General features: G+C 42.9%; 1 protein-coding gene across 4 annotated transcripts in view; it reads left to right on the forward strand.

Moving 5' to 3' along the window:
- NOX4 (NADPH oxidase 4) overlaps positions 1–21471 on the forward strand; it is a 285490-nt gene that overhangs the window by 165565 nt on the left and 98454 nt on the right. The window lies entirely within an intron of this gene.

Raw genomic sequence — 21471 nt, forward strand, 5'->3', positions numbered from 1 at the left:
CCAAAAAAAAGCCATACTTTTAGAAATGGTCTGGGGGTGGGTGGGGTGGCGCTGTAATTGGAGTGGCTCCGAGAGCTGCTCTAATTAAAGGACCACTGCCTCTCATGTATCAGAGTCTCCATGTTTAGAAATGGTGGTTGGGGCACTTTAACTAAAGCTCATTTGACAAGCTTTAGATAAAGCACCCCCGCTGCCATTTTTAAGCATGGGGATGCTGATACATGAGACGCAGGAGGCTGCTTGGCTGCAGCAATTGCCACGCTCCAGCAAACTCCATTAATTGTGTCTGCTCCGACACACTGGAATTCCAATGCATTAGAACAGCCTCCGCGCTCGTGTATAGGTTCCCTTAACCCTTTTGTAACCAAAGTTTTTCTCATACAACTCCCACAGCTCTCAAATTCAGTACTCACAAACACTTCTCACAAGGAAAGCTCACTCAATCACTAATCACCAAACTCACACAAAAGTATTAACTATCTTTAGTTGTGTTCTCACACATTGCACATCTCTCTCTTGGGATTGACTAGACCAGTGTTTCTCAACCTTTTAAATAGCAAGCACTCCCTAACATCTGAAAATTTTAATAAATACCCCAACATTAAATTTTCCAGGGGGTTTTATATTTACAGACTAATGTGTGCCATATGTTGGAAGAAGGGCTATGTATATAAGGATGTGATATGACAGATGTCTGACCTGGTGTGGGTAGGGTTGCCACCTTTTACACCAGGGGTGCACAACTCAAGTATGTACTGGGGCTAGAGATGGTGTTGGCCAAAGCTAGGGGGGTTGAACCCCCTAGGAGTGGTGGGAGAATGAGTGGTGGGAGAACCAGTTTATTACACTAAATTATTACTGGGGAATTTAAAGTGCTGCACAATGCGTGGCGTGCCAAATTTTTTGCCATAGTTTTGAGAAGAGGAAGGGGTCAGAGAGAGAGGAAAGTGCCTCCTAGCTGGCTTGGGGTGGCAGGGGGTGGCACGCGGCCAGATGCAAACCCAGCAGCAGTGGGGGGAGCAGCAGCACCCTCTTGTTACGGGGGTTTTTGGCACCCGTGTACTCCCGCCTGTGTCTCGCATACCCCAAGAAGTACGCATACCACAGGTTGAGAAACTATGGACTAGACCTTTCTCAGCTGAGCTTCCCCTGTTAGGGTGGGAGGTAGGTTCCCTGGCCTAAAAAGGGAGAGGTGATACTGTACCTAATCAAGTAAGTATACAGAACTTCTGAGCTCTTTCGACTCTGAAGGTTTCCTAGTTTCCTCTTCTGAGGAGGCTCACAGCCAACGGCTACTCTTCAGGGCTGAAGCACACAGCCCTCTGAAACACTGCGCAGCAATCCCAGTGGTGAAGAACTGCCAGGATGCACACTGGCCCATCCCTGACAGTCTCCCTTAGTGCCAAACACACATGATGACCAAGCAGAACGCAAGACCCTGAATTCTGGTCAGCAGCTTCCTTTTAAAGGGCCTAAAAAATCACCCCACTAGGGCTGATCATCATTCATAAACCTGTCCATCACACATCAGTCTTCCAAACTCATACTTCTTTCACGGGTTAGCTAATCATACCTTCAGTCACCTTGGGAGTGGAGCTAACACACACCTGTCAGTGACACTCATTCTCCCACCACTCCTAATACCACAACTACTCATGCTCATCACCAGGGATCCTGGTTTTCTCTGATTTAAAAAAATCCCCAATTTTTGGTTAATAAAAGTAACGTTAAGTCCACATTTTTCCAGGATTAAAATGAAACACCACTAATATATAGATATATATGTAATGGTATTTCATTTTAATCCTGGAAAAATGTGAATTTGGGGTTACTTTTTTTTAACTGAAAATTGTGTTTTTTTTTAAATCAGAGGTGAATAATTCATGCATACGTGGAATATTCTCTTCCTTATTACATCATGCATGCTCCAACTTAGGTAAATAACAGACTAAACCAAACGGGAGAAACAGGGCACTAACAGCACACCAAAGCTCTTCCCCAACGCAGAGATGAATTTGGTGCAGTGACTCTAGAATTTTTTGCACAGCATTTCATTTCAAAGATCACTCACTCCATATGCCTCAGTGTAGCAGTTGCTAAGCTCATATAGCAACAAGTGCTATTTTATGATATCAGTTTTTATTTGTACTCCATTAAAAAGGATACAGTGGGGAGTTCTGTGTATGTAAGGAGAGTAGAAGGAGGCCCAATATTTGTAATGCTTTTTCAGGTAGCGGAGAATCGGAAGAACACATTTATTGTACATTAACTTCAGCAATGACCTGGCTATTTTTATGGTCCATATCGCATTGATATATTTATGAATCCATATGCTACTAATTATAAGCACCTTATTGGACTAGTATATTAGTTGTACTAGTGACGGGATGGAAGAATCTCTTGTGTGAGAGGATTTTGTGCCCTGCTTCTCATAGGAGTAGCAATCGGAAGATGAATTTCAGACATGGACCTTTTGGTTCTGATTTTGCTTTTAACATTAGTTTAGTCTTTATGTAGCTGAAGTGTCTGTTGGAGTTACTCTTGATAAGTCAGAAGAGAATTGGAGCCAGTTTATATAAATATGAGATGCCTAGTGTTTTTCAGTTTGTTGTCATGGCATTAAAGTTGATAGAAAGAGAAAGTTAAATGGTTAATTATATTTGCACACTTCTTGGAAGCCATAAAACTCTATATAAAGCTAATTCTTCCTGTAGTGATTCTCCTTGTAACACTGACACTACAGTTTTACATATCCAGTGTGATAGCAGCTTCCACAATGATCGGCTAGTGGCTGGGTTGGAATTGGCTAAAGGCCTTGAACTAGGATTACCATATTTCCAGGTCCAAAAAAGAGGACATCTGTCACATGGGTGGGGGGAAGGGGAGGAGGGCAGGGAGAATATGACATGGGGGGGGCAGTGTGATGCCGGTGCCCTGCCCCTGCCCGTGCTGTTGCCCCTTACTGCCAAACCACAGCCACACCCCATGCTGCTGCCCTTCACTCCTGACCCACTGACCCCAGCTATGCCAGTGCCTCTTACTCCCAAACTGTAGTACCCTGCCCCCCCTGGGCCATGATGATGTCCCTCACTCCTAACCCACAGCCCCTGGTGCTGTCAGTGCCCCATACTCCCAGCCCACAGTCCCCCAGCCTCCCCTGGTGCCCCTCACTCCCAAGCCACAGCCCTGCCAGAGGGGCCCCAGCTGTCCCTGTCCTGACTGGGTCAGAGTGCGGTGGTTCTGATTCATGCAGGCAGCGGCAGAGTGTCTGGCCCCAGTGCAAGCTGGAGGAAAGAGGAGGGGAGGCTTGTGGCACCCCCTGCCCTGGGATGGGGCTGCCGCACAGCACCATGTCCCCCCCACCCCCCCAGCATCTCCTGTTCATTCAGCCCCTGCAAGCGCAGGCAGTGGCCCTTGTGCTGCCTGCCCAACCACAGAGTTCCCTGCTGCCCTCAGAGGGCCCCCCCACTCCTTTCCCCCACTGGAGGGGCAGGCAACTCCTCCTCCCCCCATCCCTCTTGCCCTGTTGCAGCCCGCTCTGCCCTGACGAAATGTCTGGGATTTTGCTTTGCTTCACTGGTGCGAGCAGGGGGAGGGTGATCAAAGGCAGCAGGGAGCATCACATGGGTCTGCGCTTGCCTCCGCAGCTGCAGGCAGATACATCCGTGCTCCTTGCTGCCTCCAATCACCCTCCCTCTGCTCCCACCCATGGAGCAAAGCAAAATCCCAGACATTTGGTCAGATTTAAAAAACCCGCCCAGACGGAGATCAGTGGGCTGAAAAAGAGGACATGTCTGGGAAAACCCAGACACAGCCAGGGCTAAATTGCTTTCAGGAGAGTTTCTCTTGGGAATGTAATTGTCTGTACATGCTGACGACAGGCTGACCATAGACTGTCTGCGTTAGCTAGTCACGGCTGCCTTATGCACTGCTGTAATCTGTTGTCAGGCAGACTATGGGAGCCTGCAGAGCTTACTGAGATGTATGCATAGCCTTCCCCTCCCCTGGCCTCTGCTCCCTAACTGCACAATGTCAACACTGCAGGCTCTCTACTCTTCAGGGCCTCAGCATTATAATGTCTATACACATGGCTCTGGGTTAGTTTTTCACCACAAGAATAAACCTGAGAGAATTCCCCCAGATTATTTGAATGTTTGTATGCAGCCATAGTCAGAACACCAAGTCAGATCCAGCAGGTTTTACTTTGCAGAACTTCCTATTAACTCCTATGGGAGTTTTGACTGAGAAGAGCCTTCAAAACTGGGCTTCTTGGGCCAGCTCCTCAAGTGGTGCAAATTGGCATAGATTAATTGAAAGTCAAGTTTATATACTAGATAAGACTCTCCCCAACCTTTGAAAAGACAGTTTAAATAGGGTACACTGCAAAAAGTGCTTGTAAGCTTCCAATCTGAAGACTAAGAAAAATATATGTGTGGCTTTTTCCAGTATGACCCTTTCAAATGTATATGGATTCATTTATTTTCAGAAGTATTCAAAAGAATATAAATGTATAACTTACTTTCAGTGAAACTCAAAAAAATCTAGATTTATTAAAATTGATACTTGTAACAAGAGAACTAGTAATTTCCTTTCACATCCACTAGTAACCACATAATTTATATGTATTTACCACTACTTCCCATGAAAATATTATTCTAATATTATTTGTGGTTTTTATTATCACAGATACATTTGTATACAGTGGAGTAGATACTAATACTGGGTAAAAGACATTTTTATAGCATAATAAGGAGTTGAAACTTCTAAACTAATAATTTCCTCTGTTCAGCCCAGGCAGGGGTCAGTAGTTTGCAGATATCTTTCTAGGTCATTGTTCTGCTTCAGGCTGTTTCTTTGCTTAGAAAGCTCTTTTCAGTGCAATATAATGTGAGAAGTGGGACTGTGCTTATAGGAGATATAGGCAATATCTTAACCCAGTCATTTTTTTCTGCTTCCGTCTGACCTACTTGTAGTTACCAAGCAATAGTGATTCCAGTGTAAGGAGTTTTACCAACTTTTCTTATTGTTTTGTTCAATAATGATAATCTTATTGTCTTGCTATTTCTGTAGCAAGACAACAAGATTATGGCATAAGTGTGCATGCTGCTTAAAAAACAAGTAAACGTGACTGTCTAGGAGTTTAGACTCTAAATTATTAGTCATAATGCAATAAGTTATGCCAATAAACAAAGCCTTCTGGGAAGGGGAGAATAGGCATAGATGGGGAAGATTTTTATAAGTCCTACTTATGTAAAAAAAATCAGTTAATCTGTTACAATTCTGCATTAAAACTAAGGGTGCTTATACATGTGCTTGGGGAGGGCTGGGGGGAGGGGGGCTTTAATTAGAGCAGATGTGAGAGCTAATATAATTAAAGCTCTTGGAGCGTCATGTGTATCAGCATCCTTGTGTTGAAAAATGGCAGTGGGAGCGCTTTAACTAAGCCCGTTGATCGAGCTTTAGTTAAACTGCCTCACTACCATTTTTCAGTGTGGCGATTCTGATACACATGACTGGAGTCTGCTGGAGTACAGTAATTACAGCAGACTCGATTAATTGAGTCCACTCCGACCTGCTGTAATTATAGCAGGTCAGAGCAGTTTTGCTGCACGTGTATAGGTGCCCTAAGAGAACAGCATCAGGAGGCTGTAATAGGGCCTTATATCTTGCTCTCACTGAAGTCCTAGGCCAACTCACCTTTAGGATCAGAGGAAAGTAGGGTGGGAAGGGACCTCACAAGGTCATCAGTACAGACCCCTGCTCAAGGCAGGATCACCCCAGCTAACACAAGTGTCTGTCTAACTTGCTCTTGAAAATTTCTAGAATGGAGATTGCAAAATTTCTCTAGGTGGCTTGTTCTGATGCTTGACCATCCTCCCAGGCAGAAAGTTCCTCTTAATCTCCAGCCCTTGCTGAAGCTTGAGACCATTGTTTCTAGTCTGTGACTGCAGAGAAAAGCTCATCTCCTTCCTCCCTGTTATTGCCCTTCAGGTATTTGAAGATCATTATCAAATCCTCCCTCAGTCTTTTCTTCTCTGGACTAAATAACCCTAGCTGTTTCACTCCTTTTAAGTCCTGCTTCCCAGACCCCTAATCATTTTTGTTCCGGCTTCTATGTCTTTCTTTCCTATGCCTAGATCTTCCTTGTATTGAATATTGAATTCCCTTACTTTCCTGCCGTAGGCACACCAGTGATTATTTGCTAGTTGCATACAACTTCATGGCTGCACATTTCTTTTATATTGAAGAATAGTTGCAAAAGAGATTCCCATTTAAAATATATACTGCAGTGTTGTTAGAGAAGTTGCTTTTTCTGTAATACGTAGGAGAGAAAGTGCACATGCATGTGTGTGTGTGTGTGTGTGTGTGTGTGTGTGTTGGCACATGGTGCTTGGCTCCAGGGCTTGTGGAATCCACCCGTATATTTTTCAAATGTAAAGTACTTAAGAAGATGTATAGTGTCCTTTCATGTGGTCTCGACTAAATCCATGAAGGAACTGAATCATGCCACAGTCTTTTAAAAGCTGTAATATATAAAGAACTTGGCTGCTAAAAGAAATGTGTCTCTGCCCCCAGATATCATAAAGTGCGGGTAACATTGCCAATAGAGTTATGTTGAGTTTTTGTGGAGGTGAGAAAATTTTAACAAGCAGAAGGAATTCCATCACTTTGGCACGTGTTCACTCAGAACATCGATTGTACTAGGCTCTGATACTGCTGCAAGGTCAGGGAGAGGTCTGTAGTGGTTAGACTTGGAGAAAAAAAAAAAGTGTGTGCACATTTCAGATCCTGACCTGAACTTCTCCTAAGTTTGGGGTTAATTTTGACTTGTAGAAGTGTGAATCAGTCACAGAATTTGGATCTGATCAATATTTCTCCAAGTTGTCGTGGTGTGAATAACACTTATTAGAGCAGATAGAGGGAACACCCTCCCGATTTGCAACCTGAAGTCCTCTGCAGCGATAGAGCAAGCTGTTGAAAACTGCCCTGTCCCACCAATCCTGTTCCATTGTTAGCTTTCCTGCTGGGATGGTGCAGAAAACTTAATTATGCAAACCTATTACGGGTGATGATTGAGTGGTTGTTGTGATAATGTAAATCAGGGCTGCTTACAGACTGCATGTGGCCCCTAAGGGTTTGAACTGCGGCCCCCAAGTTCCTGGTACATTGTTCTCCTGATGCTGTTGCCAGAGTCTCTGGGTTTTCCTTTCTCCTCCTGTTTCCTTCTTCTTTCTGTCCCTGTCCTGGGTGGGCAGTGAGGCCCACAGCACCAACAAACCCCAGAGGTGGAGGTTTAGGGGGACCTGGAGACATAAGTGGCATAGGGATGGTAGTGTGCCACAGTATGCAGCAGAAGGGTACATGGCACAGTGGAGGGAGGGCGGGAGACCCACACTGCCGGTCCATGTGGCATGCTACTGCAGTGATGTGGGGAAGAGAACGTGCAGCTTGCATGACATGTGACATGTTCCTGGCCACTCAGATATTGGACAGTCCTGTTATAAATGATTTTCTAATGCACCTGTCCCCATTGTGTCTAGGAATTACAGTGAAGTTGTCCTTTAGAGTGGCTTCCTTCCTTTCTGTTTTTAACCAATACAATAGAACTGCTGTAACTCTCAAAAAAATGAGAAACCAAAGCACTGCCCTTGTTTATTTCTAATGGTATGTTACAATATTTTTAAGAAAAAAAAATCTGGTTGTCTAGAATTATTGAAGCCTCCTTCAGCCCTAGCAGAAACTGGGGTTTTTGTGTTTTGTGTTCTCTTTGTCCCAAAGAGTTTGTAATCTAATCGGGCAAAACAGACATAGGGAGGTACTATCACTTCATTGAACAGATTGGGTTGGAGCACAGAGGCTAACAGACTTGCTCTTTCAAAGGCTAGGGGGTTTGTAGCTGAATTCTGAGCTCTGGTGTTCGTCTCCAGTGCTTTCACAATCAAACCACAATTCCTTTCTTCATTAAAGTTATTCATGCTGATCATAACATTGGATTTGTCTAGCATACAAAACATCACTTAATTGAAACAGATGTAGTGGTAACTATGATTTTACTGGCAGGGGAGGTGCATTTCACATGCTCTTACCTCTTCTCTGATTTGTTCACATCATGTTCTACACTGCCGTTTCCATTACTGTGGAGACCACAGTAAATTGTAGCCCACTTCAAGTTGCTCAGTTAGACACAGTTGTTTAAAGCATAGTCCAGGTAGGTCAGTCTTCATCACTCACTGACTTTACTTGTAGATATTTCATCCTCCTTTATTATTTTTAGTTGAATCATGTAACACCCATCATAAGTCATCCAGCACTCCTTCCTAACCAAAATTAAAAAGCAACCTTGTATTAAGGTAAAAAGTCTTATTGGTAAGATGTCTTCAGTCTGGTCAGATGATGACTCTAGCTCGGGGCGGGCAAAATACGGTCCACAGGCCACCTGCAGGTGGCTGCTCATTGTACTGGCCTGGCAGAGTGGGAGAAAGGTAGCCAGGAGCTGAAGCCCTGCAGGATGGGGCAGGAGTTGCCTGACTGTAGCTTCCCCTCTGCCTACAGTGCAGCAACGGGAGGAGGAGGAGGAACCACTGGAGGCAGGGGGAGCTGAACAGCCCTGCCAGGAACCTGTGCATGTTGGCCAGGGCTGGCGGGCATGGACGGGAGTGCAGTGCAGGCTGCCCTGGATGAGAGCAGGCGGGCCTTGGCCCCATGCAGAGCACCACAGGGGTAGCTGTGGACCACATCTGGACCACACAGCCCAGGCAAACTTTGCTGCACTTGCTCCCTGCCCCGCCATCCCACTCCCTCAGTTGGCTTCCGGCACTGAGGTGCATGCACAACCCCCACCCTCCACAGTGTACAAGAGTAAGACTTTATTTTAAGCTGTTGTGCAATCGCCTCTATATATGCTACTCAAAAAAAAAAAAAAAGAAATCAGGACAGAAATTATTTTTTTCAATAAAATTAAAATAGGTTATAGTAGATGTTTGATTTTTAGTATATGATTTGTTTAAATGATACCTTCTAAAATATTTTGTGTGTGCAGCCCTTGACAGCTCACCAAATTGTTAAGTGGCCCTCCAGTCAAAATAATTGCCCACCCCTGCTCTAGCTGCTTTTGCTCCAATGAAGAAATTTAGTATTTTTCGATGTGGCACCTTTGGACCTTTTAAAGTGTATACTGTCTTCACGTGGCAGTATCCTTTAGTGCGTCTCTTGGTCATCAGAAAGGCTTATAGTCCATGATGCTGTTTACTGGTTTCGATATACAATGATCTTTTGGTTGAAGACATGCTCTACCAGGCCATTTCTCTACTGGCTAGCTTCAGGAAAGAGAGATGTTCCTGGCCTGCTATAACTGCACTTAAGTGATACTTTTGAAGCTCCAGTGCCTTTTATTTTCAAGACTAGCCCTTCTTTCTAACCTCTGGTTTCTAATCCAGAGATTGATGGTATATGAAGAACCTCCCAGCTGGAAACTTGTAAGTAGGCTACAGGTCATTGTTTGAACTGTAGTATTTTTAGGCTGTGGTATAACATGCTTCCTCTCTGAGTACCAAATAACAAATTTACTTACAATTGCAACAGAAAAGTATGGAAAAGGCTTCCATTTGATTCCTTATATTTTCCTTTCTCTGCATTGATGCTTCTGTTTGCTTGCATTCATGGATCAGTTGGAAACAGATCATTGAAGTAATATTGACAATCCAAAGCCTTACCCTTTGGAATGGCACAGTTTCTGTCTCAGCAGAAAAAATGGAGTAATCCATTTAAACTGAAATTCTTTCCTCCCGTATAGTGCTGGATAAGCTCTGTCCATGGTTCACTGCATGTGCCAGGAATGTACGTGTGCATATAATGTAGCTTTGTAAGAATGAGGGGTACAGTGCAGGTGATTTTGAGAGAATGCAAAAAGCATGTTTGCACGTACAGATATTCACAATTTCAGAGCAAAGCCCAACAATGTATAATGGAATTAGCAGTGAGGGTTGCCATAACTGGTTTGGTTAGACCTACTGAGCATTTCCATGAAGAAGACAATGCAGATAAACTGAGTTCAGGAATCTTTTTGGAATTAGCATAAGAGTTTTCTGCAATAAGTTCTTGTGCAACACTGAAAAATTGTAGTATAGCATCTAGGTACCACTGTTTATACAGTTTTCAATTGCTGAGGTAGGTCATTTCATCTGCACTCTGAGCTCCCAATGTTGTTCCCCTCTTTGACATAAAAATATAGGCAACCCTCGCTTAACGTCGTTTCGCTTAGCTCTGTTTCGCTATAACACGAATTTTAAATTGATACCTGATTTCACTTAGCACTCAGCAAGTTTCAATATAATGCTCGCGGTCACCATCTTGGGTCATTAAAAACAATTGTGGTCGCCATCTTGAGTTATCAAATACTTTTGGTTTCACTTAACGCTCGTTTCATTTAACGCTTGGGTTTTCAGGAACCAATTAAGAGCGCTAAGCGGGGGTTGCCTGTATGTAAGGTTAGTCAGCATATAGAGTTAATAACCCTGATGGATTTAATATAAGCACATATAGCTTGAGAATTAGTGCTTTAAAACATGGGTGTTAAACATATAGCCCATAGTTGGATCTGTCCGATGGAGCTAATCTGTCTCTCCCACCGAACTACTGGTGGGCCGCTGGAAGTATGGGGCATGGCAGAGGATATGGCCTGCCACAGAATCTGAGGCTCTTGAGTCTGGGTGGATATAGCAGTTGGCAGCAGGAGGTCAAGTAAGAGCTAATATAGCCCCAGTTGCCCTCCAGCTGCTATGCCTGTTGGCACAGGCACAGATCCTCAGCTCCTGGCCCCTGGTTGGGGCCATAACCGAAGCTGGAGCTGCTACTGCAAGACAGAGTACACAGCACAGTGGCTGCCTTCCTCACAGGCACTGGGTATTGGCTACAGCCAAGGCTGGGCCTTTGACTGGGCTGTGCCAGTGCTTCTGCTGGTACCAAAGCCAGAGGTTTCTGGCTAGGTGGTCTTGCCCCTCTGCCCAGGTTCAGACTGATTGCCATATTTGAGGTCAGGAAGGAAATTTATCCTGTGATCAGATTGGTAAAGATGGTGGGAGATTTTTTTTTTCTTCCCCCGTAGCAGGGAGTATGGCCCTCTACCCAGGGTCTCTTGAGCATATATTGACAACATTTCATAAAAGCAGGGTGTTAGCAACCATTGTTCCCCTGCTTCATCTGTGGCAGGTTAGGGTGTTAGGTCTGCGTTGTGCCAGGGTTGACGGTAGTCTTGTATAGCGTTTAGTTTATGTATTTGTGTAGGATGGTTTGGATAGGGATGATCCTGCCTGTGGCAGGGGGTTGGACTAGATGACCTCTGGAGGTCCCTTCCAGCCCAACTTCACTATGTTTCTATGATTTGAGAAAATGTAAAGAATATGGAAGCAAATGATATGCTTGTTTGTGCAAGTTGGTTTTTATTTTGTACAGCTGTGGGTTACTTTATTCCCTTACTTGAGTCTAGATCTAGAGTTCACTTGAAGCCAATGGCAAATCTGTCAGTGACCTCAGTGAGATGTTGAATATCTTCTGCTGACATTTAATTCTCAGTGCCCTTCAAACAAGAGATCTAGTACTCTCCAAACAGCACAATGGAAAATGCTGGAGAAGCAGGTGTACTGTACTATAAACTCCAGGAAATAAATGATTCTCAGTGGTAAAGCCTAAGGCTTTTTTGTGTTACTTGTCCCAAAATTTGAAATTGTTGGAAGCTTGCCTGAATAAAAAGCAGGTAAGGACATCAGGACATGGCCTAATGCTAGCAGATCTGTACAGGAAAAAAAGACAATCGAAAGTGATAGGTTTTTAAGCTTTATTAAATTCATAATCCATTTGCATAAGGTAAACTTGGTTTCATGAGATGATCTTTAGAGCTCTTGGGAAAATGCAGATATTGTGTAATGCATTTCTGGCAAACTAAAACAAGTTCCAAGAACATGTCTGCCTTTCACACAGTGGAAATCAAACAGCTGTCTGGAAAAGATGTTAAGTACAACTGCTTAATACTAATCTTTTTTCTTATGTACTGCCTTACATCCATTTAATTTTTACTTTTTTGTTTTAATGTGGTTTTTTTTTTTTTTTTTTGTGGCAGACACAAACCTTAAGTAAGCCTCTTCTTCCATTTAATATATGAAGTGAAATTCTGGCTTTGTTCATGTCATAGGACTCGCCGTACTGGAATACTCCCAAGGTCCATCTAATCCCATCTTTTTCAGTGAGGAAGATAGAAGACCTCCACTTTAGGCAAATGTGGGATAATCTGCCATCATATGGGGTTCCTGTCTAATAGTTAAAGACTAGTTTGCTCTCTGAAGCATGTCATGATGTTTAATATCCCTTGCAATTATTTTCTTATTAAATATAACTCTGGGTAATATAAATTACTATTTCCCTTTTCAAATGTTGGTAAATTCTTGGCCCCAGCAACTTATCGTGGTAATGAATTTTACAACTTATTCATATTTGAAAAATTCTTTTGTGTAATTGTTGGGTTTTTTTATTTACTGATTTTTAGTTTAATTTAATAAGCTCTTGGGAGTTTTAGAGTTGACTTCAGTAAAGGCAGGGTTTCACCCAGAGAACCTTTGCCAATTGTGTTTTTCTGGAAGTTGATTGAATATCCTTCTCATATGCAATAGGCCGTACTAAAAACCAGAGCTGTGTAGTGACACGTTATAAATTTGGAGAAATATTTGTCATTTTAATTTTTTTTTAACTTTAAGATGTTAATATTTATATACTTACAACTATCCAAAGACAGCAATTGAAATGATTCCAACAGTAGAAACTACAAATAAAATACAAGAACAAGATACTCCTGGAAAGGTAGCAAATTCAGAACGGAAAAGGAAATATTTGGTCACAATACTCAGTTTGCTTTCAGCGGTGAGGCTACCTTTGAGACCTAAAGCTTAGCCAGAATCAGAAAAAAACCCCCAAGGACAGAGAACGGAAATACTCAGAATTCTATAGTGTATTACTATGTTTAGTTGTATCTAAGGCAAGGGTTTTTTTCCCATTTCAAAAGGATGGGGAGGGGAAGCCCATGTCTTGGATTCAAGTACAAGGGAGCCAGAGAGGTAGGCAACTGTGGTGGCTCTGACTCTGACCTTGACCCTGGCCCTGACCCAGGCTCCCAGTTGGAACTGCACCAGTCACCTGCCCCTCTGGCACTTGTCCCCCACATTGTCTACACCATCCTGCTGTCACTGCTGCCTCTGCCATGCCCCCTCTCCTTATCCAGGCCCCCTCTCCTTACCCATGGAGCACATGGTTGCTCTGAGCTTGGCCCAGCCGCCTCTGCTGCAACCATGTGCTCCATCCCCTGGGATAGAGCAGGACTGGAGTCAGAGGTGCTCAAGATAAGTGGCAGTGGGCAGTGGGGAACAGGTGATGGTAGGGGCTGGAGATGGGGGGTGCAAAGGGGGATGACAGAATGGGGAGTAAGTATCAAAGCAGGTGAGGGAAGGAGTCAGGTAGGGGGACAAGTGGTAGGGGGGAAGGTGGGAAGGAGGTAAGTGTAGCAGGGGCAGACACCACAGAAGTGGTTCAGGAGCCAGGGGTACAAACAGCAGGGGATGGCAAGTGGTGGGAGGGGGACAGGTGGCAGGGAGCAAAGGAGAGGGGTCAGGCCACTTAGCTCCCCCACTGCCTGCAGCCCTATTTCTTGCCCTGTTGCCACTACCTTCTGTGCTTCAGTGGTGGGAGGGATGAATTTAAGATGACCCACTGATAGTTGGATTCTATAAATGGAAAATGATCTCAATTTATAAATCACTTTATAAATTTCCCATCTCTAGAATCTGTTTGTTGGAAGGGGGCATCTTACATTTGAAGTCATCTTGGATTCAGGTAAATATAGTAAATATGCTGGGTTATGTGCTTTTAAGTAAACATATTTCCCATGTTACAGGGATGATATTATCTCCAATTATCAGTGGTATAGAAGAAACTTAATCTGAGGGAAAGTGGGGGAAGAGAGCACTTTCCAAAACAGTTCTGGAACTTCAAAATGGATCTGTTGTATGAGGACATCTTGCTTGAATTACACTGTGTTCCTGCATAAGAGGTGCCGTCATCATACAAGATGGCTGCTTTTACAGGAACTCGGTACTTAGTAAAATCTGTTGGAATCTTAAGGCCACAGAACTTCAATGTTCTTTTTCTCCAACAAAGGAACATCTGCATTTGAAGGGTCCATAACGATTGGTTTCTTGAGAGCATGTGGATACAGAATGGATTGGAAAGTAAATGAAATAAACTGAGAACAGACTATATGCAGGTAAAATGTAATTTCCAGACTTCTTAGGGGCAGAATACAGTATTTATTTACTCAAATCTAAGCCAACCCTGAATTTAAGATAACACCCCAATAATTAGATTGTATACCTGGAAAATGTATAAATTGCTTATAATTTTCCAGGTATAGAATCTAAATATTGGAGGTCTTAAATTAATCCCCCTCCCACTGCTACAGCAGGGGAAGCAGTGGCTACGGGGGCCAGGTGGCCCCTTTGCAGCCTTCCTGCCCCCCCAGCAAGAGGGGAGAGGAGCAGCTGCAGAGGGCAAGCAGCGGTGGGGAGTAGAAGGCTGCTGTGGGTTTGCCTTTGGTTCTGACCTATTCTCTGGGCCAGAATCAGAGCTGTGGTATCCATCTGCCCCACTGCCCTCAACATGCAATTTGTACACAAATCTAAGATAGGGGGATACCTCATATTTAGATTTGAGCAAATATGCTAATAAAAAAATAACATTGGCCAGGGAGTTAATTGGCATAAAACAGCATAGCTTCAGAGAACAACAACAGCATAGATTCAGAGTCATAATTGATGCAAAAATGAACATGAGTCGCCAATGTGATGAGATAATAAGTAAGGTTAACTGCGCTCTTTCTTGCATAAGTAGGTGCATCATGAGCAGGTCTAGGGAGGTGATACTTCCCCTCTATGTGGCATTGGTGAGGTCACAGCTGGAGTACCGAGTCCAGCTTTGGGCACCGCACTTCAAGAGAGGTGTGGATAACCTAGAAAGTGTTGAGAGGAGGGCTACTCATATGGTTGAGGGCCTGCAGGTAAGATCTTATGAGGACAGATTGAGGGACCTGAAGCTCTTCAGCCTCCACAAGAGAAGGCTGAGAGGTGATCTTGTGGCTGTCTACAAGCTCATTGGAGGGGTCAGTAGGGAATAGGGGATACTCTGTTTACCAGGACATTCCTCAGGGTTACTAGAAACAATGGCCATAAACCGAAGGAGAGCAGATTTAGATTGGACATTAGGAAAAAAATTCTTTACAGTGAGGGTTGCCAAAATATGGAATGGTCTTCCAAGGGACGTAGTGCTTTCCCCTACCTTGGAGGCGTTTAAAAGGAGATTAGACAAGTACCTGGCTGGGATTACTTGACCCCAGTGCTATTTCCTGCCCAGAGCAGGGGGTTGGATTCGATGATCTAATAGGTCCCTTCCAACCCTAGAAATCTATTAAATCTATGAAATCTACTGCATCTTGGAAACGCTCAACCTTAAAACTATAGTACTATGGCCAGATATAAGTGACCAGTTAATATCAATAAACATAGTATTGTGGGTTTCAGATCCTTAAAATAAGGTGAATCCTATCTAATTGCAATCAAAGCATGCATCCCTGGCGCAGAAGGCTACAGTATAAAAATTAAATAAACAGTACAGTTAACAAGAGATTTACAAGGTAATAAATAGTACTGATAACAAGGCTTGTGTTGAGCCTCTTTTCAGCTAGGTCCTGCTTTGCTTGGACAAAATTGTTGGTATGTTTGAATGTAACGAATATACATGGAGCCTAGACAATCTGTCAGGATAAAGAAGAACTGACGACATGTTCGACTAAGGAAGCTGGGAAGTAGGGAACCTGGTTGGATCTCTTTTAACTGAAATAATCCATGTTGTTCGTAGTCAACCTAGACATTTAGGGCATTTTTACATGTGCTCCTGGATGCAGCACCAGGCACTTCAATTAGTGACCCATGCTAATTGAAAGCACCCGCACGTCATGTGTTTCAGCATTGCCACATGTCCCTGCACTGAAAAAATGCCAGCGGGGAGCTTTGAACTAAAGCTCACTAGACGTATTTTATTTCAAAGTGCACCACCGCCATTTTGTCAGCGCAGAGGTGCGCAGTGACACTGATACATGTGACGTGTGAGGCTGCCGGAGCGCATCGGTTTCCATGCTTGAGATTAATCAAGTCTGCTCTGACGCACTGGCTTTCTAGCAGGCTCCCTGCATGGGTGTAGGAGCCCTTAGGGTCCAGAACTGTAGTGTCTCAAACCGGGCTGATAAGATGGTGTCACTCATATAAGCACTCATGTGTTTCTTCGACCTCATCTGGAGATTTTAGAGGGTTATTAATTCTGCTAATCAGGCTGCAGGTGTCTCAAGTGAGGCGGCTAGAAACTCAGCATCTAAAATTAGAGACTCATTTAAAAAAGTATTGGCCTGCTAACATTGGCAAGATGTCCATTACCATAGTGCATTTGTATTTCGTCCAATATTTTAAAAAAAATCAAACAAACAAAACAGGAGATAGATTCATGCTAGAACAAGGTGCACACTTGTTAAAATTAATGGTAATAACCTCTGAAGAATTTAGCAAGGATCTAGTGAATTATCCTTTATTTGATGTCTTAAATCAAGATTTGTTATCTTTGTATGAGCAAAGGTGCAGTTCAACTAGAAATTCATGGCTTGCTGTAGAAATTATTGGGTGAGGGTGAATGCTGTGCTAGCATGCTAGGTGACCCATAACGGTCTTGTCTGGTGTTACGTTTTAACATGGTAGCATTTCCAGTGGCTCATAATATTGTGGTATATTTTCAGGCAGATTTCAGGTGTTTGACGTAAGAGAAGAGGAAAAGTGTGGCAAGAGAGAGGGCTTGAAGCATACTGCTGCTGTTAGACAGATAAAGGGAGCCAGTATTGCTGTGTGAGTGCCCTTGTTTCGTTTCGAAGCTGTTTCAAAGGCTTTTGTTTCGTTTCGATTCCACTATTCCGAGCTCAAAGCGCATCGGAACAGCTTCGAAACAAAACACCGGGTGAAATTTCGCACAGCCCTATTGAAAATAGATTGCTTCATCCTGTTCATCTGGATATCCACAATACAAAATCATGTAGGGTGGTTAGGACTTTCAGTGAATTTGTAGATGTTTGCTAGTTAAATTAGTGTACTAGTAAGACCTCTAGTCTCTAGCCTGGAGAGCTTAAATCAAATTAATTCTGTGAAGTAACCATGAAAAATACACAGTGCCATCTTGACGAATCTGCCCTTCCTTTCACACACAAATGTATTTAGGAAAAACTCCCAGAACCTTTTCTTGCCACAACAGCTGCCTCTTAAACTGTGTGATTCCTTTGTTTAAACTGACGTCATCCAATTTAAGACTGTCCATTTCCCGTGAGTCAGCCTGAAATCTAGCAGTTCTTTGGCTATGTTCTGTATATAGCATGCCTGTATTTGTCATCAGGCTGCTGCTTTGTTTTCTAATCTTGAGCTGAATCACTTTAGAAATGTTTAGATCTGTTTGGTATGAAAACCAGACAATTTATGGCTCACTGAACTTTCAAAGATCAAATTCTTTTTGCAGCAGACTGGGCAAAGTTGTAAACCTTTTTCCCTGCAGGAAAAAAAAAAAAGAATCCTTGGTTGGTTTATCTCTTTTTCTTTTTTTTCTCTCTGATACATCAACTCTTATGCATTTTTTCTGTCCAAGTTGAATATCTGTTTTGGCTGGGCCTAGAGCTCGAGCTTGCAAAGGTTTACAGTGGAGCATTTTCATTATTGGAGATAATCAGCGTGACAGATACAAGAGTTCAGTAGTGTTTGTGGAGCCTGTCAAAACACCTGCAAATCTGAATGTAGACTCTTGGCCCTTTCTCAAAGTGAATTTGTCTCTCAGTTTGCTCATTTGTGTGAACAAGTTTGGCCATAAGCTTCTTTTTAGCTGCTAGAATAAAAACAGGTTTTGTTTCTCCAGCTTTGCCCATCATAGCAGAAACATGGCTTGTAACTGTGATTGACAAGAAAAGACTAGACCTTTCATCTCTGCATGAACTGAGATCCACTTGTCAGAGGACTGAAAGCACTTCCATTTTGCAAGAGGACAGAATGGACAGACAGCAGGGGGGTCTGTCTGGTAATGCAGCAGGAGTTCCCTGTCTAGTCTCCTGTAGTGAGTGGCTAGGAGAGAGAGAAGGACTGTGGTTCATCATCAGTCAGCCTGTGATCCCTTCTGGAGTAATGGTACAGCCAAAAGCTTACCCTGTGCCCCAAAAGCCATCAAATCCATAGTAAACCTGCACAGAGAGCAACTCACCAGAGGCAAGGACCCTGCTGCTCCTTCTAAAGGGAGTTCTCATCTGCAAATAGGTACCAGCAACATAGAAAAATAGGGCTGGGAGGTCTTTTGGTGTAGCTCAATGTTCATTTGCTCTTATCGTGCTGTTTTATTAATATTTTAGACTTTTCTGTAGTAGAAATGACTGTATAAGGTGAGGAACAGCAGAGAATTTGGTCCATAGATTTTTTGAAGCTAAGATTAAACAAAAAATATTTCTAATCTGTATTAGTAGCCAGTACTGTATGGATTAGTTAATTAAAAATATTATCCAGGTTTTATCTCTTGAGAATTTGAGAGAGGAAAAAATCCCCATCACTGTAGATTCGTGTAATTCATTTGCTGATTTGTGAGCGTACAGTCTTCCAGGGATTGTCGCAAATCTGAAGAAGCCCCTCTGAAGAAGTCTCAGTATTTTCAGATAACTCGGTGAGTTATCTATCTATCTATCTATCTATCTTTAGACAACCCCCTGTCAAATCTGTTTCATCAAACTCTTGGAAAGAGAAAAAAATATATATTTCCAGGAAAGGGCACGGAAAAAAAAATAATTCCATAAAATTTGCATCAGAGATAAAATGTCAGTGTTTCTACTGGTAGATTTCAGAAATTGGGAGGGTTGTCTCAGGTGGTAGCACTTCAACTGTTACAGTCCATTGTACCTGAAAGCTTGTCTAACATATCTCTCAACTGTACAGTTGGTCCAGAAAAAGATATTACATATATCATATATTAGATATATCATGTATTTCCTGCACCACCGCAGCTACAACGTTCCAGTTCTAGATTTCAGTGGTGTTCTGAGTCTCCTCATGTCTGGTTCAGACTTTTTAGGGAGTCTCTACCAGCTTTCAGCTGCTGCAGGTTTGTAACTGAAGGTGTAGGTCCACATCCTCAGCTGCTCTAAATCAGAATAGCGCCACTGAAGTCAACACAGCTACTCTGGTCCCTACTAGTAGAGGATTGGACTCAGTCATTTTGGAGGATGTTCAGAAAGATCAACTTTTAAAAGTAAAGTTTGCCAGGAGCCCTTATAACATGTCAGCTATTCTACTTGTCTGAGATAGGAGTTCTTGGCTTCACATGATGGCAACTACTGCACTGTTGTGCATTTGTATATATTTTCTGGAATTTTAATCAGCAGGCAAAGCATATAAGCTCTTCAAGGAACAGATGTGTTCACATAGATGAAAAAGGTGCCTCGTGGGAACTTCTATTTAATATTTCCCAACGCTATCACAGTCTCTGTCTTCCCCAAGTGCTAATCTACCGATTGTCTCTTTTTGTAGCCCCTGCAGTTCTGTTCAGAAACAGCTGTGTGTTTCAGGAATGGATAACCCTAATGATTTTCTTTTGGAAAGTCTACTATACGCTAGGAGGAAAATAGGGGCTTAGATGCAACTGATGGCATGTAATGGGAGACATTAGATTGTCTGTTTCCTAGGCCTCTAGGAAAGAGAAATCAGAATCCAAGGGTGTTTATAAACATGCTCTGGGAAGCAAGGGTGGAAGGGGGGTGGTGGCGCTTTAATTAATGCAGCTCTGAGAACCGTGCTAATTAAAAGTGCCCAGAGCATCATGTGTACCGGTGTCTCCATGCTGAAAAATGGCAGTGGGGTGCTTTGAACTGAAGCTGGTTGAACGAGCTTTAGTTTAAAACACCCCACCACCATTTTTCGGTGCAGGGATGCTGATACGTGATGCTGGAGTCTGCTGGACTGCAGTAATTTCCACCCTCCAGCAGACTCAATTAATCAAGCCTACTCCAGTGCGCTGGATTCCAGCGTGTCGGAGCAGCCTCCCTGCTCATGTATAGGAGGCCCAAGTGTATTTTCTTGAATCCATTTTAAAAAAGAATTGTATCATTTTGTTCAGAGCTGTAAAGAGGATGTGAGGCAATTCTGAGGTCCCCTGGACACATGCTTACGTCAAAGTTCACATGATTACTCTTTAGGTCCCCAATTCAGAAAATCATTTACTGTATTTTATCACATCCTACACACCTTGCTTTTGGAAGGCAGAAGGTAAGATAAAAAATTTCCTAGAATTATTGCCTGTAGCTGGCTTTTTCATGGAGAGCCTATGAGCCTTATCTGTGTATGCTACATAAGCAAATGCACTAAATTTCTGCTTATCTTTCAAGAATTTGTTGAAGTGTGTGTCCAGTTAAACAAATGTGTGAGAATTGTCTTGAATAGGGAGGATTTCTTGACACACAGCCTAGATGCACTGTATCTTTTATATCATATGTGACATGATGATATGGGTTTGCTTTTCAGACTTTTAGGCACATAAAATTGTGTGCAGCCATGAGGATTGCATGTGTAAAGTTAACATATAAGTAGACATTTGCATGTGTAGTTGTAGTTCTGGGCAGAGACCTGAGAGGGACTCAAGCAACACATAAATACATCAATGTTTGCACATCTTCTTTACACTTCTGAATATCCGTTGCTTTTTGTCCTCCTAAGCATTCACTTGGCTGCCTGAACAGCAGTTGCTAGGTTTACTGTGAGAGAAGGAAAGTGTATGAATTTGTACAATAAAAACATAAATGCAATATTAAAACTTTGTTCTATATATCCTAGAAGATGAGTTTGTTTCCTCTAGGAAGATTTAGTAGAACAGTAAGTTTCCTAGAAGCCTCCAAGGAACCTTTATGTCCCGTTATAGTGTCAGAATAGACTTCCTAAAATCTGAGAAGAGATAAATCCTGATTTTTATGGGGTAATTTTTTAGAGTAATGCAGAAGGGAGTTACTCACATAAGTCGTGTAAAGGATAATGTGTTTGAACCTTTGCCCACTAAAGTTGAGGGAATTTTGCCATTAACTTTATTGGAAGGAGAGTTTGTCAGGCGAGGGAGGATAGTTTTATAGAGGAGGATGACAGACCTCTGAATTGAGCAAATCGCTTAATCTCTCTAGATGAAGAAATTCACCTGAGGTGCAGAGAGCAGCATAGTCCAGCTCAAGAATTAAGCTCTTCATCAAGGTTGTACTAGAAAACTGCCAGCAAATAGCAATATAGGGAAGCTGTGACTAGTGCGTGGTCATTAGAAAGGTTATAGTAGCAGGGATGG

The sequence above is a fragment of the Alligator sinensis genome, unplaced genomic scaffold, assembly GCF_000455745.1.
Source record: "Alligator sinensis unplaced genomic scaffold, ASM45574v1 scaffold602_1, whole genome shotgun sequence".
Classification (NCBI taxonomy): domain Eukaryota; kingdom Metazoa; phylum Chordata; order Crocodylia; family Alligatoridae; genus Alligator; species Alligator sinensis.